The 25,133-nt window shown below is 35.5% G+C and overlaps 1 long non-coding RNA gene across 1 annotated transcript; it reads right to left on the bottom strand.

The window, feature by feature from the left end:
• Positions 1–1,567: 1,567 nt before the first annotated feature.
• On the bottom strand, positions 1,568–23,512 carry LOC107874975. The gene is made up of 3 exons (XR_007049475.1): positions 23,375–23,512; positions 20,337–20,486; positions 1,568–1,869 (listed from the first exon to the last, which is right to left on the bottom strand). It is a non-coding gene; the product is annotated as an uncharacterized LOC107874975 (long non-coding RNA).
• Positions 23,513–25,133: the final 1,621 nt, after the last annotated feature.

The raw sequence follows: 25,133 nt of genomic DNA, 5'->3' as shown, positions 1-25,133 counted from the left end.
TAACTACGTCAGGAGAATTTTTCTGATCTTGGAGGGACTGAAGAACATATAATCTGTTCGGACGCTAACCACTGGTAGCACTGGAAGCGGTACCCTGCTGAGTTGGGCGGCCGAATAGAACTGACAACTGATGGGACTGGCCCTATTAGCGCGCATCCTTACCCTTCTGAGTAACTACCCAATACTCCCAAATTTGATGGCCTGGCTTGCCACACCTAAAGCACACATCACTACCTGCTCTACACTTACCCTGATGGTGTTTGCCATACTTTTGACATAAAGAATTGGTATGAGCACTGCTAACACTGACCTAGGAATTAGAGTCTGGTGCCCTATCCCTATTGTCGTTTCTGAATTTGGGTACTGGGGCACTGGCTGAAGAAGGTACTGGGGCTGAAGACCTTTGATAAAACTGAGGACGGTTACCACCTTTTGACTTTGGCTGAGTGAAATTAAAACTACCCATTCTAGATCTCTTGTTTTCTCTCTCCCTTTTCTTAATTTTTTGCTCCTCTATCTGTTGAGCATGGACCATCAGTCTAGACAAGTCTATCTCACTAATCAGCATTGCAATCCTACAATCCTTGACTACACTATCAGATATGCCAGACACAAACTTACTCATCTTGGACCTACTGTCAGCCACCACATGAGGAGTATATCTAGCTAATGGAGTGAACTTGAGAAAATACTCCCTCACACTTATTCTGCCTTGCCTTAAATTAATGAACTCCAACACTTTGGCCTCTCTCAACTCCAATGGAAAGAATTTGTCCAAGAAAGTCATGGCAAACTCTTCCCATTCTATATGCCCTGCATCAATACCTTTATCAACTTTACACTGCTTAAACTAAGTATCGGCTACATCCTACAATTAATATGCAGCCAACTCGACACTCTGACTAGATGTCACCCCCATAGCATCCGTGACCTTCTGAACTATATCTAAGAATTCCTGTGGATCTTTTTCAGACTTGGATCCCGTAAAAGAAGGAGGATTCATCCTGGTGAAATCCTGAATTCTAGTTGTAGTAGTATTGGCCACTGGGTTGGCCAGAACAGTGGCTGGCTATTCATTCTATGCTGGTACGGAGTATGCTAGAGCAGTGAAGGCAGCCCTGAATTCTGTATGAGAGGCATGCTCATCCAGAGGATCTGCCTGGATGGGCTGAAGGGCTGGCTGAGTTTCTATTCTTCTTCTGTTCTTCTTGGGAGACATATTATATAAATGGAAGGAGGAAATAAATTAGACAAAGAGTTTAACTTGAGTTCATGCTCACTCACATGACATGAATACTGAAATAAGGAAAAATTTTTCCTAAACACCTTGTAGCCTCTCGTCTATAAGTGTAGCGCGCAACACACCCATGCACAAGACTCTACTCAGTGTGGCCTTTGGACTTTCTAGGACACTTTAAAACCTTAGGCTCTGATACTAAATTTATAATGACCCGAGACTACCCCTAGTCGTTACACGGTACTTACGGTCTCGAGAGACCACAAGCTAACCTATGAGCTGGTACATGATGTGAGTACTGAATAATATAACCATGAATGCAAAGAATAACTGAAGTGAAAAAAGGTTTTAAATATCTAAATTTAAACTGAAATATCAATCTAGGAAAAACGACTGTTAGAATCTGATAAAGTACTAATAAAATAAACAACTAACTAACTGTAATGTCTAAAAAGCCTCTAAGATTAACTGACTGAGAGTTGATGGGACAAGCCCCCAACTAACTCTACTAACTACTAAAATAAAGACATGAAATAAGATAGTCTATCCTCAGGTGATGAGGACTCACCACTGCCACTGTACTGCTGAGAATCTAAGGGACTAAGTACAATCCGAGAACTGAGCGTCAGCACCTATGATATGAGATATCAAGCACAAAAGAAAGGTATACGATCAGTACTTTGAATATACTGGTATGCTAAATGAGGTAGGCTAACATGTAAAGTTTCATGAATAGGAGTAATGATCTATCTGAACACACATGTAAAGCATGGAATACTGAATAGAGAACATAAAATCTGTAGATACTGAACATGCATGAAAGTCTGTAAAATACATGAAAATCTCTAGACTCTGAGGATACGTGACCAAGCATATGACATGAACTGGATGAAATCTGCAAACTAAAATACTGAAATTAACTGAAATCTTTATGCTTTGGTCAAGTAATACTAAGACTGAAAAACTGAACTGGAACTGAGACTATATCTGAAACTGTGGGAGGTATCATCTAACAGACATTCCCCAATTTGAGCTAATCGGGGTCCAACCTGTAACCCCAGTTGGAAAGGTGTTAATACCATGCCACGGGTACTAATGTTGGCTGTGTGGATCCACTAAATTAATATTATGTCCTAAGGACTAAGGATGTCAAGCCTGAACTGATGGGTGACACCTGTGAGATAGTCAAGCCTAATTTGACGGGTGACTACTCATATCGTATGCTGGCTACATAGTTCTGGAGTATAGGGACTGCTACTAATGACTCTGCCTATCTGACGGGAAAGTCGCCATCCCTACACTCGGTCGGTGCTAAATCCTACTCCCATCTGAATGACACTGAAATGCTAGACTATTCTGAGTTTAACTGACTGTTCTTATAATGCTAATGATATAATTTGAAGTTATTCTGAAGATACTGAGACAACATTGAATAAAAAGCTACGATTTCGGGTATTCAATACCCCAGGACTCAAAACAATAGTAGTACCATGACACTAAAACATTGAAGGGCATAGCATGAAGACTCTTATTAAATCAATTGCTCTTGTAGGCATTTTATCAAATACTTATAGTTCATGGTTTAAAATAATCATAGAGATGCTAAAGGACCAGCATTATTGACATAAAATTATCATGGAAAACACTAAGTCATGATTTAATTTAATAAATGATGACACTAAAACATAAGGAATCAAATAATAATAATGACTTCATTAAAGCATGGTATTAAATCAAAGTTCGTAGAGATTAATGGACGAAATCATGATTTAAAATCAAATAACATAAAAAGATCATAACTTTACAATTAAAAAGGTTACTTGAGCTCCATGGATGAAAGGAATCCATGGATGAACATCTAACATACCTGGGATGATGAATTTGGAAGGATTGATGGAGGGTTCTTGAGAAATTGCCTTAAATTTGAGAGCTAGGGTTTCTTGTTCTTGAAAAGGAGATCATTATTTTGAGGAAGAATTGAATAATGATAACTACTTAAGGTGTTTAGGGGTTAAATTTCATGTTTTAAGTTAATTAGGGTCATGAAAAAAGACCCAAATACCATTAAACGAATTTAAAAATAGAAGCTGAAAACTGACCATCCCGATTTTTAGCCTTGGCGGGATGCGCCACCATCGCGCCAAGCCACTGAAAAAGGGATAAATGGGACCTAGACAGACGGTACGACGTACCACAATCGCGGTAAGCCTTGGAAGGCTATTTTGGCCACATCTGCGACGCACCATGATTGCGGAGGCCCACTAAAAATTGACAATTGGGAAATTGGCCTGCTCCGCGATGCACCATGATCATATAGCCACACTGGAAATCGACAATTGTCATTTAGGATGCCTACATGACATGCTGAGTGTTAAAATGATGGTGTTTAATGAATGGAACTTAAAATGGCCATATTTTCTTACCCGGTTATCGGATTTGGGCGAATTTTATATCGTTGGAAAGCTAATTGAATTTCCTACGCAATAAAAAGCTTTAAACTGAAAAATAACAAGTGTTTCAATAATTTTATATACGAATACTCATGCACTAGGACTTAAATTATATTAGGGAATACAGGGTGTTACACTATCCCGATAGGTAATTCTTTAGTGATGGATCGGTGCACCGATCTTGTGCTATGACTTTTGTCATACGTGAGACTTTGGTAGAATTTCTTGTGTTAGACATGGTCTATTTTGATATTATTTTAGGCATGGATTAGTTAGCTTAATATCATATTGTCTTAGATTATTTTGCCAAGACTGTGACTTTAGCTTCGTCGGGTGCGCCAAGGATAGCTTAGAAGGGTGCACTTTATTCGGGTCCTAAGAGGATTATATGTTATGTTTAGGCTCATAAATTGATCGAGAGGGAATGTTTTTCATACTTGTCTCATATTCGTGACACCATTGTTGTTTCACCTCCTTCCTTGGATTTTGTCCATATTGTCTATGAGTTTATGGACATATTCCCTAAGTACTAGCTTAGTATTCCTTCGGATTGAGATTTTGATTTTTCTATTTATGTTGAGTCGGACACCAAGCCTATCGTTATTCCTCCTTATAGTATGATGTAATACCCCATACTTTTCCTAGCTTATTTTTGTTTCTATAATGTCAAAGACTATCTTTAAAAATGTATAACTTTTATTACATATAGAACTTTATAGATTTAGACTCTCCATTGTGTGGGAAATTCAATTATCTTTCCATCGATACCAATTTCACCCAAATCCGATACTCGATTGAAAAGTTATGGCGATTTTAGTAAAGCAGTATCCCAATTGAAAGAGCACTGCGTCGCGATGGATGCCAAAATGGCAATCGTCAAAATCCAGTGGACCTCCGCGATTACCCCACATTGTGATAAAATTTCAGGTCTCATTTATCCTTTTCCAATGGCTCACCGCAATGGTGGCGCATCGCAGTGATGTCCAATTTCCCAATTGTCAATTTTCAGTGAGCCACCGTGATAGTGGCACATCACGGTGGCATGTTAAATCAGAAAATTTGACTTATTTCTAGTTCTGATTAAATTTTAAAAGGGTTACTTTAGTCAATTCCCAAGCCCCCAATTCGTGAATAACACAAGATTAAACCCATTCTAAGCCTATTATGCTTATTTTTCATCCATTCTCTCTCAAAGCAAAACCTTAGAGCTCAATGCTTACTCTCCAAGAAATCAAATTCCTCCATTTTTTCTCCAAGAAAACTCAAAATTGAGGATTCCCAAATAAAGATAATCAAGAATTTATCCTCAAAATCTCAAATAAAGATTCAAGTTCAAAGATTTCTTAGAGATTTCATCAATTAAGGTATGTGGGGTTTATGAACAAGGATCCTCTTTCTTCTTTGTGCCCAAAACCAAGTTTTTATATCAAATTTACATGACTTTGAATGATTATACATAATATTTGAATTAGGGCTCATACCCATTATTGCTAATTGCAAAATTATAAGATTTCAAGTGTTTTAGAAGTTGTTGCATGATTATTTTTTATATTTTCAAGCCTATCGCAGTAATTTCTAGATTTTGAGATGAATTATCATTGTTTTCATTACCAAGCATGATTATTATGACGTTTTGACATTAGATTGATGCATGGGTCATAAAGCCCTAATTGAATATTGTTATTTCAAGAACGATTATGCTTTAAGCATCAAAGGATCAGTTTATTTTTAGATTTTTAGTAAAGATTTGTCTTTTGATACTCAGATGAGATTCAGAATCCACTTTATAGATTTATTATAGATTACAGAACTCAGAATAGCTTTATTTACAGATTGAATCAGATAAATGCATAACTGGTTTTAAAATAAACCCTTATGCTAGTTTTTAAAGTGGATTTCCAAAAGAATGAGCATACTTATTAAAGGGAGTAGTATTTAGCACCAAGCGGGTAGTGTGGGATTAGTGTGCCCTATCTTCCACAGAACTATGTAGCCAACGTAGGTACATATTATTCCCACTTCTATATGGATGACAGTTACAAGTATGATCACTTAGATTAGGTTATAGTCCTTGGCAAGAGTATGACACCTCTCCCCATCATGTGGTTTTTCCAATAGGGGAACAAGACATTGGACTCCATGTTAGCTCACATGGTTTATGTCGATTAGAAAAACCTTCCTACTAGTAATGAAAAGCTTTAAAAGAATTTCCTTCGGATAAAGTATTTTCCCTAAAAGAAAAAAAACTACAGAAAAGATTTTAGAAAAGTAAGTGTAAAGGCTCACAACTTTATTCAGATTATGCTTTGCAGAATGACATTAGCTATAGATTTCAGCTTTCAAATTTCGGATACAGAAGTGAGTCCTTTCTACACTTAGACAACATAATATATAGATAGATCACTAGTACAGCTTTTAGAACTAAATTTTGTGACTCACTAGATTTATTCAATATATTTTACTACTCGTGATTACAGACCAGTTTCTCAGTTACTCAAGCTTATGTGAGTCATTTACATTTGGCATGCACTATTTTACAAATGATGATGATGATTGATATACTATTTTTACGTATGCATTTCACCCTCATATACTCAGTACATCCTCAAAGTACTGATCCATATATACATTTATATGCTACATTGTCTCATAATGTAGGTTCAGGTGCTCAGTTACTGCAGCGTGAGTGATCTCAAGCATCTCCATCTACATTCGTCAGTTGGTGAACCCTCATAGTTTGGGGACTTAGTCATTCAATTTATTTTCAACTTAACTGATTTAATGATTTAGTATTTTTGGACAGTCCGAGTTAGCTGGGGACTTGTCCCGGTAGCTCTCTAGATATTAGTAGTAGAGGCTTGTCAGACTTCTAGATATAATTTAGATAATTCAGTTTTGATTATCCAGGCTCTTAAGTCTATTATTTCATATGTTATCATTCAGATATTCTCAGTTAGTTCAGATGGATTTTCACATTTAGTATGATTTTAAATCTATATTTCCCCTTATTATGAGATTTAGATTTAGTAGAAGGCAGACAGGGTTAGCTTATGCCTACTCCTAGTGTTGATCACCGTGTGACATCTCGAGATAAGGTTTTAGGGCATTACAAACTTGGTATTAGAGCCAAGTTTATAAGAGTCCTAGGGAGTCAAACAAGTCGCGTTATGTAGAGTCTTGATCATGGATGTGAAGCACACCATATTTATGAGCAAGAGGCTACGGGATGTTCTTAGGAAATCATCTCTTTCTTTCATGATCTATCATGCTTACAGTATCTCTATCTGCTTTTAACTCATGCTCTAACGTGATAGTTGAACATGCCTCCTTGTCGAGCTAACGCCCGCAGAAATAATAGCAAGCCACCCTAGTCTGCTAACCCCTTGAATGAGAATGTATCTCATGCTGAATTCAAGACTACCTTTCAGGTGTTAGCCCAATATGTAACTTCTAATATTCATAGCAACCATCAGGCGGCAGTTCTACTTCAGTAGAATGGTGATTTAGCAGCAGCCAGAATTAGAGATTTCATGAGAATGAATGCACCAGAGTTAGGTTTGAAAGTAGGTGAGGACCCATAGTTTTATTTAGATGAGGTAAAGAAGATCACCAGATTATGCATGTTTCTGTAGAGGAAAGTGTAGAGTTGGCATCCTATAGATTAAAGGATGTAGCATATGACTAGGTAGTTATGTGGAATAATGGTAAAGGTTAGAATACAACTCCTATAAGTTGGCAGGTATTTTGAGATGCATTTCTACACAGGTTCTTTTTGCATGAGATAAGAGAATCTAAGATAGAGAAGATTGTGATTTTAAGGCAGGGCTCAATGACAGTGAAGGATTATTGCCTTAAGTTTAATCAATTGTCCAAGTATGCCTCTAATACGATGGCTGATCCTAGGGCAAGTATGAGTAAGTTTGTTACTGGAGTATCTAGATTGGTAGTCAATGAGTTGTAGGACTGCCATGCTTATTGGAGACATGGGTCTTGCTAGGTTGATAATTCATGCTCAACAGACTGAGGTAGATAAGTTAAAGGGAAGAGATATAAGTAATAAAAGGGCTAGAACAAGGAAGTTTAAGTATGGCCAGACTAGGTCTGGAGGGGGGAATCATTCCCAGTTTTAGAATCATTCATCTATACCAGCACCATCTTCAGCTAGTACTCCCGCTCCCAGAGCTAGGCAGGAGTAGTGGGGTAAGTCTTCTATGTCTAGATCTCAGAATTGTGTGAGTAGAAGGACCAGTTATCCTCCATGTGCTAAGTGTGGTAAAAATTATCTTGGAGAGTGCTTGGCTGGACAGAAGGGTTGTTGTGGTTGTGGTAAGTTGGGTTATGAAATTAGAGAGTGTCTGCATGCTAAGCAGGAAAATAGAGATGTTCATCCCTAGACACAAGCTACTAATGCACCAACTCCTCTAGGTCTTCCAATCCCTCCTCAAGGTGCGTCATCCAGTACCGGTGGTGGTCAGCGCCAGAATTAATTTTATTCTTTACATCTCATCAGGAGTAAGAGGATTCACCAGATATTATTACTGGTATGCTTCATATCTTTTATCTTGATGTTTATGTGCTATTAAACTCTGGGTTAATTTCTCCTATGTGACCCCATTAGTTGCCGTGAATTTTGAAATAAGTCCTGAAAAGATCCCTGAGCCCTTCTTGGTTTCTACCCCAGTGGGTGAGTCAGTTGTTGCTAAATAGATCTATAGAAAGTGTCCTATCACTATCCTTCATAAAATCATGTTAGCAGATCTAATAGAGTTAGATATAGTTGACTTTGACCTTATTCTTAGTATAGATTGGCTCCATTCTTATTATACCTCTATAGATTGTTGCACCCGAGTGGTGAATTTTCAGTTTTCATATAAGTTAGTCTTTGAGTGGGGAGGTAATTTAGTATCTCTCAAAGGTCATTTCATATCCTATCTTAAAGCTATAAATTTGATTTCCAAAGGGTACATCTATCATCTAGTTAGGGTCTAAGACACTAAATCTAAGACTCCGATAGTTCAGTCAATCAGAGTGGTCAATAAGTTTCCTGATGTCTTTCTCAAAGATTTTCCAGGGGTAACTCTCAATAGGGAAATAGAATTTGGCATTGACCTTCTTCCAGATACTCCACCTAACTTTATTCCTATTTACCGTATGGTTCTAGCTAAGCTTAAAGAGTTAAAAGAGCAGCTTAAAGGTATTTTAGATAAAGGTTTCATAAGGCCTAGTGTTTCCCTATGGGCGCTCCCATCCTATTTGTGCGAAAGAAAGATAGTTCTTTGCGTATGTGCATTGACTATTGTCAGCTGAATAAAGTTACAGTCAAAAACAGATATCCTCTCCCTAGAATTGATGACTTATTTGACCAACTCCAAGGTGCAAGTTACGTCTCAAAGATAGACCTTAGATCCGGCTACTATAAACTTAAAGTAAGGAATGTGATATTTTAAAGACAGCTTTCAGAACCCGTTATCGTCATTTTGAGTTTCTAGTCATGTTCTTCGGGCTAACCAATGCCCTAGCAGCCTTCATGCACTTGATGAACAGAGTGTTCAAAAAGTACTTGGTCATGTTTGTCATAGTCTTTATAGATGATATTTTTGTCCACTCTCATAGTGAGAATGATCATACAGACCACCTTAAAATTGTATTACACACTCTTAGAGATCACCAGTTATTCACTAAATTTAGCAAATGTGAATTTTGGCTAAGGTCAGTAGCTCCTTGTTCATATTGTTTTTAATGAGGGTATTCGAGTTGATCCCTAAAAGATAAAAACAGTAAGAAATTGGCCTAGACATATCTCTCCATCAGATATTAGAAGTTTATTGGGTTTGGCTGGCTATTACAGACATTTTGTTGAGGGTTTTTCTTCTATTGTGTCTCCTATGTCTAGATTGACCCAAAGAAAATTTAAGTTTCAGTGGTTAGATTCCTGTGAGAAGAGTTTTCAGGAGTTGAAAACTTGACTCACTTCAGCCCCAGTTTTAGCATTACCTGAGGGTACAGATGGTTTTGTGGTATATTGTGATTCCTTTAGAGTTGGTTTGGGTTATGTGTTGATGCATAGAGGTAAGGTTATATCCTACGCCTCTAGACAGCTTAAGCCTTACGAAAAAAATTATCCAACCCATGATCTTGAGTTAGCTACTGTTGTGTTTGCTTTGAAAATCTGGAGACACTATCTTTATGGGGTGCATGTTAATGTGTTTACTGATCACAAAAGCTTGCAGTATGTGTTTACTCAGAGAGAGTTGAATCTTTATCAGAGAAGGTGGTTAGAATTGTTAAAAAATTATGATATGAGTGTGTTGTATCATCCGGTCAAGGCCAATGTAGTAGCAAACACCCTTAGTAGATTATCTATGGGCAGTATTGCTCGTGTGGAGAATAATAAGAAGAAGGTAGTTAAAGAAGTTCACCGATTGCTAGATTGGGTGTGAGATTAGTTGATTCGGCTGAAGGGAATGTTTGGGTTCAGAGTAGTTCCGAATCTTCTCTAGTATCAAAAGTAAGAGAAACAAAATAAGGATTCTAGTTTGGTTAAACTGAAGGAGTCAGTTAGAGACCAAAAGGTAGAGGTTTTCTCCCAAAGGGGAGATGGTGTATTGAGGTACTAGAATAGATTGTGTGTGCCATGTATTGATGATTTGAGGCAGAAAATTATGGCGAAAGCGCATGGTGCGAGTTATTCTATTCATTCAGTTTCTACCAAGATGTACCGCGGCTTGTGAAAAATCTATTGGTGGAGTGGTATAAAGAAAGATATAGAAGAATTTGTGGCCAAGTGTGCAACTTGTCAACAGGTTAAGGTAGAGCACCAAAGACTTGGTAGTACATTACAAGAGTTTGGTATCCCTATATGGAAATGGGAAGAAGTGAATATGGACTTTGTGATTGGATTACCCTATTTGCGTCGTCAACATGATTCGATTTGGGTGATAGTAGATAGATTGACTAAGTCAGTGCATTTTTTACGAGTTCACACATCTTACATAGCTGAAGATTATGCCAAGCTATATATCAGAGAGTTAGTCAAATTGCATGGAGTTTCTTTGTCTATCATCTCAGTTAGGGGTACTCAGTTTACCTCTCGGTTTTGGAACGCCTTTCAGAAGGTTCTTGGTAACCAAGTTCATCTTAGTTTAGTTTTTCACCCACAGACAGATGATCAGGAAGAAAGGACCATTTTGACTCTAGAGGATATATTGAGGGCCTATATTCTTGATTTCAAAGGTAGTTGGGATGACCATTTGTCACTGATTGAGTTCGCTTATAATAACAGTTATCATGCTAGTATTCAAATGGCTCCGTTTGAAGCTCTTTATGGGCGTAGATGTAGATTACCAGTTGGTTAGTTCAAAGTGGGTGAGGCTACTTTATTTGGGCCAGGAATGGTGTTTAAATCCATGGAGAGAGTTCGATTGATCCGAGAAAGATTAAAAGCAGCTTAGAGTCATCAGAAATCTTATGCAAACGTAAGAGAAAGAGATCTTGAGTTCGAGATTGATGATATTGTGTATTTGAAAGTGTCGCCCATGAAAGGGGTGAAGAGATTTGGTAAAAATGAGAAGCTTAGTCCCCGATATATAAGCCCCTTCTGAATTTTGAGCCACTTGGGAAAGGTAGCGTATGAGCTTGAGTTACCCACAGATTTATCCTCAGTTTATCCAGTATTCTATGTATCCTCGTTGAAGAAGTGCATGGACGATTCAGCCGTTATAGTTGCTCTAGAAAGTACAAATATTCGGAATAGCCTTTTATATGAAGAAGTTCTAGTAGAGATTCTTGATCATCAGATCCGTAGACTAAGGAACAAAGAAGTTCCCTTGGTCAAAGTTCTATGGAGAAATCAGTCTGTTGAGGGTGCCACTTGGGAAGCAGAAGCATACATGCGTACCCAATATCCTCATCTCTTCTCCACGAACTCAGATTTAACCGAAGGTAATAGTTTTCCTAATTTAGGTCTTTTCCAATCTCAGATTCATCCATATAGTTATTTTCATGTAAACTCATGCACTTGTAGATTAGTTCAATAGCTCATTATGTTGAGATTCAGTCATACAATTTATTTTAGATGTACATGATAGCTTATAGCCTTATATTCCTCAGTATTTTAAGTTTATCTAGCCACATTCGAGGACAAATATTCCCAAGGGGGAGATATTGTAATACCCCATACTTTTCCTAGCTTAATTTTGCTTTTAGAATGTCAAAGGCTAGCTTAAAAAAATAGATAACATTTATTACATGTAGAATTTTCTAGATTTAGACTCTCCATTATGGGGGAAATTGAATTAGCTTTCCATTGATACCAATTTTGCCCAAATTCAATACTCTGTTGAGAAGTTATGGCGGTTTTAGTAAAGCAGTATCCCAACTGAAAGAGCACCGCATTGCGGTGGATGCCAAAATGGAAATCATCAAAATTCAGTGGACCTCCATGATTGCCCCGCATTGTGTTAAAATTACAGGTCCCGTTCGTCATTTTCCAGTGGCTCACCACGATGGTGGCGCATCACGGGGATGGTTAATTTCCCAATTCTCAATTTCCAGTAAGCCACCGCGATAGTGGGACGTCGCGGTGGCATGTTAAATCAGAAAATTTGAATCATTTCCAGTTCTAATTAAATTTTAAAAGGGGTACTTTGGTCAATTCCCAAGCCCTCAATTCATGAATAACACAAGATTAAACCCATTCTAAGCCTATTATGCTTATTTTTCATCCATTATCTCTGAAAGCAAAACCCTAGAGCTCAATGCTTGCTCTCCAAGAAATCAAATTCCTCCATTGTTTCTCTAAGAAAACTCAAAATTGAGGATTCCCAAATCAAGATAATCAAGAACTCATCCTCAAAAACTCAAATAGAGATTCTAGTTCAAAGCTTTCTTAGAGATTTCATTAATTAAGGTATGTGGGATTTATGAACAAGGATCCTCTTTCATCCTTGTGCCCAAAATCAAGTTTTTATATCAAATTTACATGATTTTGAATAATTATACATGAGATTTGTATTAGGGCTCATACCCATTATTTCTAATTGCAAGATTATGAGATTCAAGTGTCTTAGAAGTTGAATTACATGATTATTTTACATATTTTCATGCCTATCGCAGTAATTTCCAGATTTTGAGATGAATTATCATTGTTTTCATTACCAAGCATGATTATTAAGATGTTTTGACATGAGATTGATGCATGGGTCATAAAGCCCTAATTGAATGTTGTTATTTCAAGAATGATTATGCTTTAAGCATCAGATGATCAGTTTATTTTCAGTAAAGATTTGATCTTTTGATCCTCATATGAGATTTGGAATCCACTTTACAGATTTATTATAGATTATAGAACTCAGAATAGCTTCACTTACAGATTGAATCAGATAAATGCATAACTGGTTTTAAAATAAACCCGTATTCTAGGTTTTAAAGTGGATTTCCAACAGAATGAGCATACAGATTAAAGGGAGTAGTATTTAGCGCTGAGCGGGAAGTGTGGGATTAGTGTGCCCTATCTTCCGCAGAACTATGTAGGTACAGATTATTAGATTATTCCCACTTCTATGTGGATGACAATTACAGATATGTTCACTTAGATTAGGTTATACTCTTTGGCAAGAGTATGACACCTCTCCCCATCGTGAGGTTTTCCCCATAGAGGAACAAGATGTTGGACTCCATGTTAGCTCACATGGTTTATGTCGATTAGAAGATCCTCCCTACTAGTAATGAAAAGCTTTGAAAGAATTTTCTTCGAATAAACTATTTTCCCTGAAAGAAAAAGACTACAGAAAAGCTTTTAGAAAACTAAGTGTAAAGGCACACAACTTTATTCAGATTATGCTTTGTAGAATGACATTAGTTACAGATTTCAGCTTTCAAATTTCAGATACAGAAGTGAGTCCTTTCTATACTTAGATAGCATGATTTACAAACAGGTCACTAGTACAACTTTTAGAACTAAATGTTATGACTCACTAGATTTATTTAATATATTTTTCTACTCATAATTACAGATTTCAGTTTCTCAATTACTCAAGATTATGTGAGTCATTTACATTTGGCACGTATTGTTTTACAAATGATGATGATGATTGATATACTATTTTTATGTATGCATTTCACCCCCATATACTCAGTACATCCTCAAAGTACTAATCCACATATACGTCTATGTGCTACATTATCTCATAATATAGGTTTAGGTGCTCAGTTTCTGCAGCGTGAGTGATCTCGAGCATCTTTATCTACATCCGTTAGTTGGTAAGTCCTCATAGTTCGGGGACTTAGTCATTCAGTTTATTTTCAGCTTAATAGATTTGATGATTTAGTATTTTTGGACAGTTCAAGCTAGCTGGGGGCTTGTCCCAGTGGCTCTCTAGATATTAGTAGTAGAGGCTTGTCAGACTGCTGGCTATGATTCAGATTATTCAGTTTCGATTGTCCAAACTCTTAAGTCTATTATTTTAGATATTATGATTCAGATATTCTCAGTTAGTTCAGACAGATTTCTGTATTTTGTATATTTTATATATATATATTTCCCGTTATTATGAGATTATGATTTAGTAGAAGGCAGACAGGTAAGCTTAAGGCTACTCATAGTCTTGAGCACCGTGTGACATCTCAGAACCAGGTTTTGGGGAGTTACAAATGGCCCCAGTAGAGTTAAAGAAATTGAAGGGTCAGCTGTCGGAGTTTTTGGATAAAAGGATTTATCTGACCTAATATTTTGCCTTGGGGTGCGCCTGTCTTTTTTGTGAAGAAAAAAAATGGGACTATGTAGATGTGTATTGATTATCAACAGTTAAATAAGGTGATGGTTAAGAATAAGTATTCTCTTTCTCAGATTGATGATTTATTTGATCAATTTTAGGGTGTTGTGGTGTTTTTGAAGATTGATTTGAGGTCCGGTTATCACCAATTGAGGATTAGAGCTTTGAATATTCCGAAGACAGCTTTTCAAACTCGATATGGTCATTATGAGTTCTTGGTCATATCTTTTGGGTTGACCAATACCTCTGCCGTATTTATAGAGTTGACGAACTGAATATTTGAACCGTATCTTGACTCTTTTGTTATTGTATATGTAGATAATATCTTGGTGTATCCAAGAGTGGGGTTATATACGAGGAACATTTACAGATTGTGCTTCAGAGATTGAGGGATGAGAAGTTGTATGCTAAGTTCTTTAAGTGCAATTTTTGGTTGGAGTCTGTTTCTTTCTTGGGTCATGTGGTGACTAAGAAAGTTATTATGGTTGATCTAGCCAAGGTTGCAGTGATTTGTGATTGGGATAGACCTACTTCCCCCACCGAAATTTAGAGTTTTATTGGCTTGGCAAGTTATTATCGGTATTTTATTGAGGGTTTTTCATCCATTATAGCTCTATCGACCAAGTTAACCTGAAAGAAGATTTTTTAGTGGTCTGATGCTTATGAGGCAAACTTTCAAAAGCTCAAGGATTTGTTGACTTCAGCTCCTATCTTGAATTTGCCCAAAGAGGGCGTTGGTTCTACTATCTTTTGTGATGCTTCAGGTGTTGAGTTAGGTGATATGGATGCAGGAGGGAAAGCTGATTGCTTATGCAACTCATCAGATGAAGACTCAGAGAAATTATCCTACCCATGATTTAGAGTTATGCGTAGTTGTGTTTGCCTTGAAGTTGAGGCAACACTACTTGTATGGAGTCCATTGTGAGATATTCTCAGATCATCGTAGCCTTCAGTACTTCACCCAATGAGATCTTAATATGAGGCAGCATCGTTGTCTTAAGTTGCTAAGCATTATGACTTTACTATTCTCTATCATTCGGGGAAGGCTAATGTGGTTGCGGATGCCTTGAGCTGAAAGTCGACTAGAATGGGTAGCTTGGCGCATATTTTGATCTAGGAGAGGCCTTTTTTCTCAGAGGTTCAGTCTTTATCTAACCAGATGGTTAGACTTGATATTTTGACACCTAGGTATGTTTTGGCATATATAGAGGCTAGATCTTCTTTAATGGAGCAGATTCAAGCTCATCGGTTTGATGATGTTAGATTGAGGTTGATTCGAGATAAGGTGTTGACTGGGGAGGATAAGGAAACCTCACTTGATTCAGATGGAGTTTTGAGGATTGGGGGCTGATTTTGTGTGCCAAGAGTAGGTGATTGGATTAGGTTAATCTTGGAGGAGGCCCATTGTTCTAGATATTCTATCCATCTAAATGTGACTAAGATGTATCCTGATTTGAGGCAGCAGTACTGGTGGGGCGGTATGAGGTGAGATATAGCAGATTGTATGGATCGTTGCCTCTGTTGTCAGCAAGTGTAGGTCGAGCATATGAGACTTGGTGGATTGTTTCAGAGGTTACCTAATACCGAGTGGAAGTGGGAATGGATCACCACGGACTTTGTGACAGGTTCGCCTCGTACATCTCATAGTTCTATCAGTGTTTGGGTAATCATAGATCGATTGACCATGTCAGCTTATTTTATTCCAGTTCGGGTCTTATTTAGTGCTGGGAGGTTAGCCCCTACCTTTATTGGTGAGATTATGCATCTGTGTGGTGCGTCAGTGTCCATTATTTCAGATCAAGGTTTTGTGTTCACATCTCACTTTTGAAAGACTTTTCAGGATGAATTAGTTACTCGGGTTGATCTTAGCATAGCATTTTACCCCAGACTGATAGCCAGTCAAAGCAAACTATCCAGGTTTGGGAGGATGTTTTGCTCATGCGTGGTGGATTTTGGTGGCTAGTGGGAGCAGCTTTTGGCTTTAACAGAGTTTGCATATAATCATAGCTACTATTCCAGTATTGATATAGCTCCTTTTGAGGTGTCACTCCCCAGTGGGTTGTTTTGATATTTCATAGGTGAGACCACGAGGTACAGACTTTCTTTGTGAGTTTTTGGATAGAGTCTGGGTCATTCAGAATAGACTTAGAGCAACTCAGACTAGGAAGACATGCTATGATGATCATACACTTTATGCCTTAAGATTTGGTGTTGGTGATCATGTTTTCCTTCGAGTTTCACCCATAAAGGGTGTGATGAGGTTTGGGAAGAGGGGAAAGCTTAGCCCCAAGTATATTGGTCCATTTGAGATTCTTTAGACTGTTGGTGATGTGGCTTATGAGTTGGCTTTGCCCTCTAATTTATCAGTTGTTCATCCAGTTTTTCATGTTTTTATGCTTCGTCTCTATATTTCTGATGAGTCTCATGTCATTTGTTGGGAGTCGGTCCAGTTAGATGAGTGGTTGTATTTTGTTGAGGAGCCGGTCTCTATTTTGGTTAGGGATGTTACGCGGTTGCACTCTAGAGTTATCCTTGTGGTTAAGGTTCAGTGACGACATTGACCTGTAGATGAGGCTACTTGGGAGGTTGAGTCTGATATGTGTAGTTCCTATCCCCAGCTCTTCTTTGATTCAGATATTTCTTTGTCTTAGTTCAAGGATGAACTAGATTTTTAGTGGTGGATGATGTAACGATCTAAAAATTTGATGAAATATGTGAAATTTATAATTTTGTATGATTTAAATATTTTACCCCTCTCCATAGTTGCATTATGGTATTTTTTGTGTGTAGGAGTAATTAGCATGGTTTTCGATGCATTTTGGTTCAATTTATACGATATTGTGATTTTTGATGGCTTTGAGAACCTTATTTTAGACTTATGAAGATATATTTTGATCCATGCGAGGGATGGCCGAACGGACTACTCCAGCAGCTCTGAAATATCAATTTTAGGCTAGGTAGACCTTTGGTCGGGTCCCGATGCACCCGAGCTCATTTCGACCTATTAATCGGAAAGTGGAAAATTAGAAATATACGTGTGGGACCCACATTTAATCGAAACAACCTCTAATGGAAAATATGACTTTGCCAGCAGATTCGAAATGTCAATTTTAGGGTGGTAAGATGTTTGGTGTGATTTTACAACTTTTAAATCTCATTTCGACCCTCGATTTGAAAAATTGTGATTTCAGTTTTCGGGGGTCAACTTTTCGAAAATGATATTTTTTCAAAAATATGACTTCGCCAACGCATTCGGAACGTCGAATTTAGTGTGGTTACATAGTTTGTTTGCATATATCGGACTCTGAATGAATCCCGGGCACCCCATCGAAGTCCGGTTGGACTTGAAAATTTTAAAAACAAAAAAAAAGCAGTTTTTCCTTGTTAGTGCAGATTTTCTACACTATTAAAATAGTTTTGGGGTTCATTTTGCTCATTTTTCATCTTGTCTCTTAAGAGTTAAATTCTAAAATAGTATGGGAGCTTGAAAGTGAAGTTTGTGGGAGCTTGGAAAGCTAGATTAACATCTATCTCTTGATTTTATTATGGATTTAAGCTAAGAATTCACTTTTTTCTTAGTAATTTCTTGATAAATTTCTCAGACCCCAAAAATCTTAGGGCTTGAGTTTAAACCCCAATTTCACTCATTTTCACTTGAATAATATTTTTGTCTTATAATTACTAGTTTTTCATCAATTTAACCTTCAAAACAAGCCCGATCCTTGATTTTAACCCGAATTTTAAAGATTTTATCCGGTAAAGCTCAAAAATTATTTTTCTTCTATTTGAACCTCATTTTTTACTCGATTTAACTTGAGTTTTCAGCTGTTGATTCCTACAAATATGGAAAACATATTTTTAAAGTAAAGTTTCAATTTTCTCCTTCTTTTCCGAAAACCCGTTCCGGGGGTTCGTTTTGACCTTGAACCAAAAGTAGTCAATACAGGTGTCGCTGGTTTTGTTTTGACGTATAGATTTTATATTTGATATTTTTTGTGGAGTTCGATATTGTTCGTGAAAAGTAAGGTCGTGGGTTCGAAGTGTAGTGAATCAATTTCGGCTTTTGAGGTAGGTTATGGCTTAAGTCTTTCAAACTGGGTTAGGTAGTAATTGATGGTACAAAATGCATGTTAAGGGTGGGAACTAATCATGAAAAATAGCATGAAAAATAGCTATCTATGTGTTGTGCCCATGTGGGGGTCTATATTTGATGTGATAGTCTAAATTGAGATATTATGTGATATGTGTGATCGTGTGGGGTCCTATATGATATTGATAGCCACATGTGAATAATTGTATCGTATTGTTAAAATGCTTAATGTTTCACCATTGGTGTATTGCGATTATATTCATACTTTATTGGCATATGATAATGTGGAAATTCATGGATGAACGAAAATAATGAGTGGATATTGGCTCACATAGTTATAAAAAATGTATCAATGTGGTTGGTTGTGGATATATATCATGTGGTTGGTTTTGGAAATACTCATTGTGATTGGTTGTGATCATTACATCCTCATATCATACTCATTTATGAAACATTGGTACCACCGTGGCAACACCTGAGTAAATAAAAATCTCCCCGAGGGATATGCCGGGGTGGAGATATTGTAACACCTTATAAACCCCTTTTCGAGGGATGTGCTGGAAAGGAAATATGAGATATATGGATTGTGTAAGATTTGACGAACCCCCCATGGATACTACGTCGGGAAACTTTAGCTCCGTAGGTGTATATTGGGATTGTGCGACGACCTCGATCATCATCATCATATACATTGCACTTACTTTATTGTGTTTATACTGTGTTGTATTGTCGTATTTACTTGTCATCTACGCAATTTCTTTATCTTCTTTTACTTGTATTTGATGATCTTTTATATACATGTTCCCCCTTGTTCTATTTATATGTGATATAATTCATACTCGTGTTCTATTTTGGTGTGTATGTGATATATTAGAACTGTTAGAGCAAGCGGTGTGGGCTACCGTTGTGAGACATTTTGTGATTGCAGGTAACGTGCCCTTTGTGTATATTTTGTATGCTTTATTTACTACTTTGCTTAGTTGGCCTATGATACCTACTGAGTACATATAGACCGTACTCATTCCTACTGTGCCCTTTAGGTGTAGGTCCTAGCTCGATTCCGCCTCAGCTTGCTTGACTTGGGCGATTGTTGGAGCTTCCAAGGTAGCGGTTGGACATTTATGCATCCGGAGTTCACCGCTATCTGTCTATAGTAGTTACTTCTTTATTAGTATAAGGAGACAAATATTATTTCCATGTGGTTATTTTTCTGATGTATTTGACTCCTATATTGTATTAGTAGTTCTTACACTATTGGCACCTGATTTTTTACATGATTGGTATTTTGGATAAGTTCTTTTTGGATTGTTATGATTACTTATATGGTTCAGCTTCATTCTAGAAGCCTTACCTTGGGATATTTCTGTCTTTTTCTTTTTTTATATCAGTTTGGGTGATAGGCTTACTTGTCAAGGTACATCGCGACAAGTGTCATCATGACCCTCATTTTTGGGTCGTGACATATTTATTGCAACATATCACCTATATGCTACATTAATTTATAGTAGATTGGGTCATCTGTTAATAAATTCAAAGAACTTTTACAATAGATGATTCATCTATTGCAACAGATTAACCATCTATTGCAACAGATGATTCATCCATTGTAATAGATTATCAATCTATTGCATAAGTTGTTGTAGATGCGTAATCTGCAGAGATAAGTTGCAACATATGAACCATCTGTTAGAAATAGATGGATCATCTATTGCAATAGATGATCTGTTTGTTGCAATGTGTTAACTGGTTAACTAGAGTGAAATTATTATATTTAAAAGAATACTTACTGCATCATCAAGAGAGATAAAGAGATCAAGGGGATTCATTCTTGAGTTGTCCGTGGCAGACAACCATTTAAGGATCCTTAGATGAGAAACCTCTTTTGAGTAGTCCTTGACCTGCTGTTGAAAATGAGAAATGACTTCAAATGACCAAGCCTAAAAATGTAAACATGATGTAAAAAAATAGTCAGAATAATTATTCAATAGCATAAATAAATGAAACACTAAAGAAATAGGAATGAAGTTTACCATGAAACCCCAAGGAAAATCATATAAGTTGATAGTTTTTGGAGATAAATATGTCAATAAATATTTAATAGTCAAGAAATAGCTTTCATATCTCCATGGATAATATTTGAATGCCTTCAAATCCCGAGCAAGAACCAATAATTCAAGTTCTATGACTTTGTTGGTGTCTCTGGCCTATAAAATGGAATGCACAAATCAAACTAAGCACAATGGCTACTTGTACGTATTCAAAAACCTTTTATTTTGGAGATCAACTATCAACCGCATGGCGTTCTAGCTAGGTCCAACAATGGCCAACAACTCATTTGTTTTTTCCATTGCCTTTGTTAGTTTTGGTGGGTGGCTTAGTTAGTGTCTTTTCTTTCTTTGATGCCTTGACTGATTTGATGTCCTACTTACCTTTGACTTTTTCTAAGGGTGATTGTTGGAAGAGGTTCAGATAGAGGATGGCATCTCAGGCCAGTCATAAGGCAAATTCTTTCATGTCAAAACAAACCGACATGCCATATTAGTTTATTCAGATTTCATCCAAATTCTTATCCTCATGCTTTAATGTTTCTTCATCATCACTCTTATACTTGATATTGTGCTTGAGAAGATTAGACACCTTGGTCATTTGAAAAACGTGCATTATTGTCCTTCGACAGATCAAGAAAGTATCCAAAGTAGCTGGAATTAAAGTAATCCTCTAATTTTTCATCTCTCAAAATCTTTATAAATTCATCAAAGTTTTCTTTCATGACAAATTTAACTATAAAATCACCAATCAAATTTGTAGAGTTATCTATAGGCATCTCAACTTGAAACTTGTCAATATTAAAAGTTTTGACAAGATCATACTGGATTTTCGATCTATGTTCACGTTCGATCAATGATATAACAAGATCATCATCAACATTATCATTAACTATTTCCTCTTCATCCTCTTTAGATCCATCTTCTTCCTCCTTATCTCCTTTCTCGCTTTCTTTTTCCTCTTTATCTCCTTTATGACTTTCTTCATCATCTCCATCCTCACGATTTTCGTCTTTTTCCTCATTTTTATTTTTTATTTCCCCTATACAACATCTTTTTCATCTCCTTAAACTTATTTTTATACATCATCACTAGATCTTACAACTATATCTCCTTAATAGATTGTGCAATATCTCTATCTTTTTTCATATATTCATTTTTTATCGATGGTAATACTTCATTTGTTTGTGAAAAAACTTGTTCAGCAAACTCTTCTAGTGGTATTTGTAATTTAGCCTTTTTAATTGCTTTGTTAGAAATTGACCCACTTTCTTTTTTGAGGGAGCCATTTTTTATCAACAAATAAGAGAAAAATAAAAAAGATTACAATTGATTTATGAATCATTAAAAAAAGATAACAAAAAATTTAATAAATACAATGCAGTACAAAAATATTTTCAATAGATGGGTTGTCTGTTGGAAAAAATCAAGCTAGTAGCTAGAATATTTTGATTTTTTCAATAGATGATCCATTTGTTACAGTAAGTGGGTCATCTGTTGAAAGAAATCAAAACAACAAATCAATAGATAAATAGTTGTTTCCAACAAATAATCTATTTGTTGCAATAATAAGAAGACCAACACTAACACCAACAAAATCAAGAACATCAATAAAAACAACAAATTCAATAAAATCAAGAACTCCAACAACACCAACAATATCAAGAAAATAAAGAGCACCAACAACACCAACAATACCAACAACAATAACAATAATACCACCAACAACACCAACAAAATTAAAAACGTCAAGAACATACCTAAAAGACAAACAATACCAACAAACAAATAAACAACATTTGTTGAAAGATATCAAATCAAACCTATTTTGATTTCTTTCAATAGATGACCCATTTATTGAAACAAATAGGTCATCCCTTGAAAGAAATCAAAATACGTCTTGCTGCTACTGGTTTGATTTCTTTAAATAGATAACTCATCTGCTGCAAACAGATTGGTCATCTGCTGAAAGAAATCAAATCAGTAGCAGAACTTGTTTTAATTTCTTTTAATAGATGACCTATTTGTTGTAGTAGATAAGTCATCTATTGGAATAAATCGAAATAGGTCTTGCTATTATTTTTATTTATTTCAATAGATGACCCAGTTTTTTCTGTTGGAATAAATCAAACCAGTCAAGCAACAGATATATAGTTGTTTCCAATATATTACACATTTGTTGGGCAATATTATATATGAATAAGAACACCAACAACAACAACACCAAACTGCTATATCACTACAGACTTGAACAACACCTATGTTTTTGTTTTTGCTAATACACCAACACCATCACCACTAATAACAACAACAACAATACCAATACCACCACCAACACCAACAAAATAAAACATACCTAAAACACAAACAACACCAACAAAATAAATAAAAAACACCATCATTCACCAACAACACCAATAAATATCAAGTGAAAGTGATTCAATACAACAACACAAACAACAAGACAAAATTATCACAATAGATATGTCTAAAAAGGTCAAAGTTCAAGTTTGTGCTATTTTTACATCAATGTTCAAAAACAAGAATAACAAAAAAAATAATCATATTTCACACAGAAAAGATACCCATTCATATCAACCATCATATTAAGAAAACAACTACGATAAATTAGAATTTTCTCAACTCTTCTTACTTTTTTTAGCATTAAAACTCAAAAATGTTGGTCCATACTTGAAGATAATACAACTAAAGTTCTTCTTTTTCTTCATTAACTAGAACAATCCCAACTTTTAGAAAAATAATAAATATAGAAGTCTTACCTCAAAGAGAGAGAAAGTGGCAACTATGAGAAAGAAGGAAGTCGAATGTGGGCTCTCTCAAACAACTGATATGGTAAAAATAACAGAAAAATTGATCTGTTGTGAAGATTTGAAATAATCTGTTGAAAAAAAAAAGTTGAATTATTGAGAGAAGACAAAGAAAGCGTTTGAGATTTTATTTTTTTTTTGAAAACTAATTTGTCTGTCTGATGATGAAAAAATGATTTACCATTTATTTTTACTACACATTAATTAAAGTATTGACAAATTTTAAAAATATTAATTTAGTCCTAATTAACTAATCAATTTATTTAAAGAACTTTTGACTCTTATCTTTAATCAATATCAGCAAAATTTAAATAGAGACTTAAAACACACTTTTTTTATTCAATTTTTTCTAGTAACCTAGATGATCTACTAGTGGAGTATACTGGGTTGTAATACACTAGTAATATGATAATTGCTTACATTCGAACTCGGAATCAAAATGAGCCACGAAATTAAAAAAGTGATCAAAATAGGTCATCTATTTAAAATGTTACCAAAATAGGCTAAACGTAATAATTTATTACGTTTTTCACTTTTTCGTTAACGGTCAACTAACGGAGTTGACTTTTATAAAAACGTAAGAATTTCGTACGTTTTACACATTTATTTGTAAAATATAAGAAATTCTTACGTTGTGTCAGAAAAGCATGTAAAACGTAAGAATTTCTTAAGTGTTACGCGATAATCGAGGAAAAAAAATGCAGTGAATCGTCAAATCAATTAAAAGTCACTTTTCAGAAAAATGTCATTCCACGTAATAAATAATTAAGTTGTTCTTCCTTGGTGGTCCCCCACAGTCCTTTTTCAAAAAAAATGCTCTTGCTTTTTGAGCAACATTTTGAGTGGAATGACCAAAATAAGTAGTCTTTTAATATAAAAATTAATTTTGTCTATCAAGTTTCAGTAGTTCGATAATCATTCAAGCAATAAAGTATCACATAACCTGAATTGATTTCATTCAAAAAAAACTAGTTCATCAAAAGTTCATAACGGGTATTTGATTTCAAAGACAGAATGTAGATAAATTTCAGTTTCTAACCGTATGAATAAATTAAGTAGTATATGATAATTATCGTTAAAAATGTGATGGGATAAACAAAAATCAATTTAAGTTTAATAAGCTATTTTGAATTTAAAATTACTGTATTGTTGGATTAAGTAAGTTCAAGATGTTCTTAATATAAGATAATATTATTAGCTTTCGGATCAAAATGACACCTTTTTTTTCTCAATGGGCATCATATCATTAGCTTCACCATTTTTTAAAATAAAATTATCAATGTAAGGCTTTACTCACACATTTCACATTAAATGATAAAAAAAAAAATTTAATACAAAATATTACAATTTCACATATAATTAGTCGTATGTGGTGTGATTTTAATGTATTCAAACTTATAAATTCAAATAACAGACCATAAAAATAATAATAATAATAATAATAATAATTATTATTATTATTATTATTATTATTATTATTATTATTATTATTATTATACACTCAATCAATTTGGATGAGCTCATAATTTATGATTTATAAATACTCCTATAAGTTATAAATTAAAACTATTTTAATACATTAACTAAAATTAAATGCAAATTTAATTTTATCTTACATAAATACTAAAAATATTTTAAAACTACTTTGACTTAAAAAATATCTAAGCTAATTCAAACAGTTTCTCACTCCGTTTCAAAATAATTGACCCTT

Source organism: Capsicum annuum, unplaced genomic scaffold, assembly GCF_002878395.1.
Source record: "Capsicum annuum cultivar UCD-10X-F1 unplaced genomic scaffold, UCD10Xv1.1 ctg2816, whole genome shotgun sequence".
NCBI lineage: Eukaryota > Viridiplantae > Streptophyta > Magnoliopsida > Solanales > Solanaceae > Capsicum > Capsicum annuum.
The sequence above is the reverse complement of the archived record's forward strand: the minus strand, read 5'-3'. Positions and strand labels throughout refer to the sequence as shown.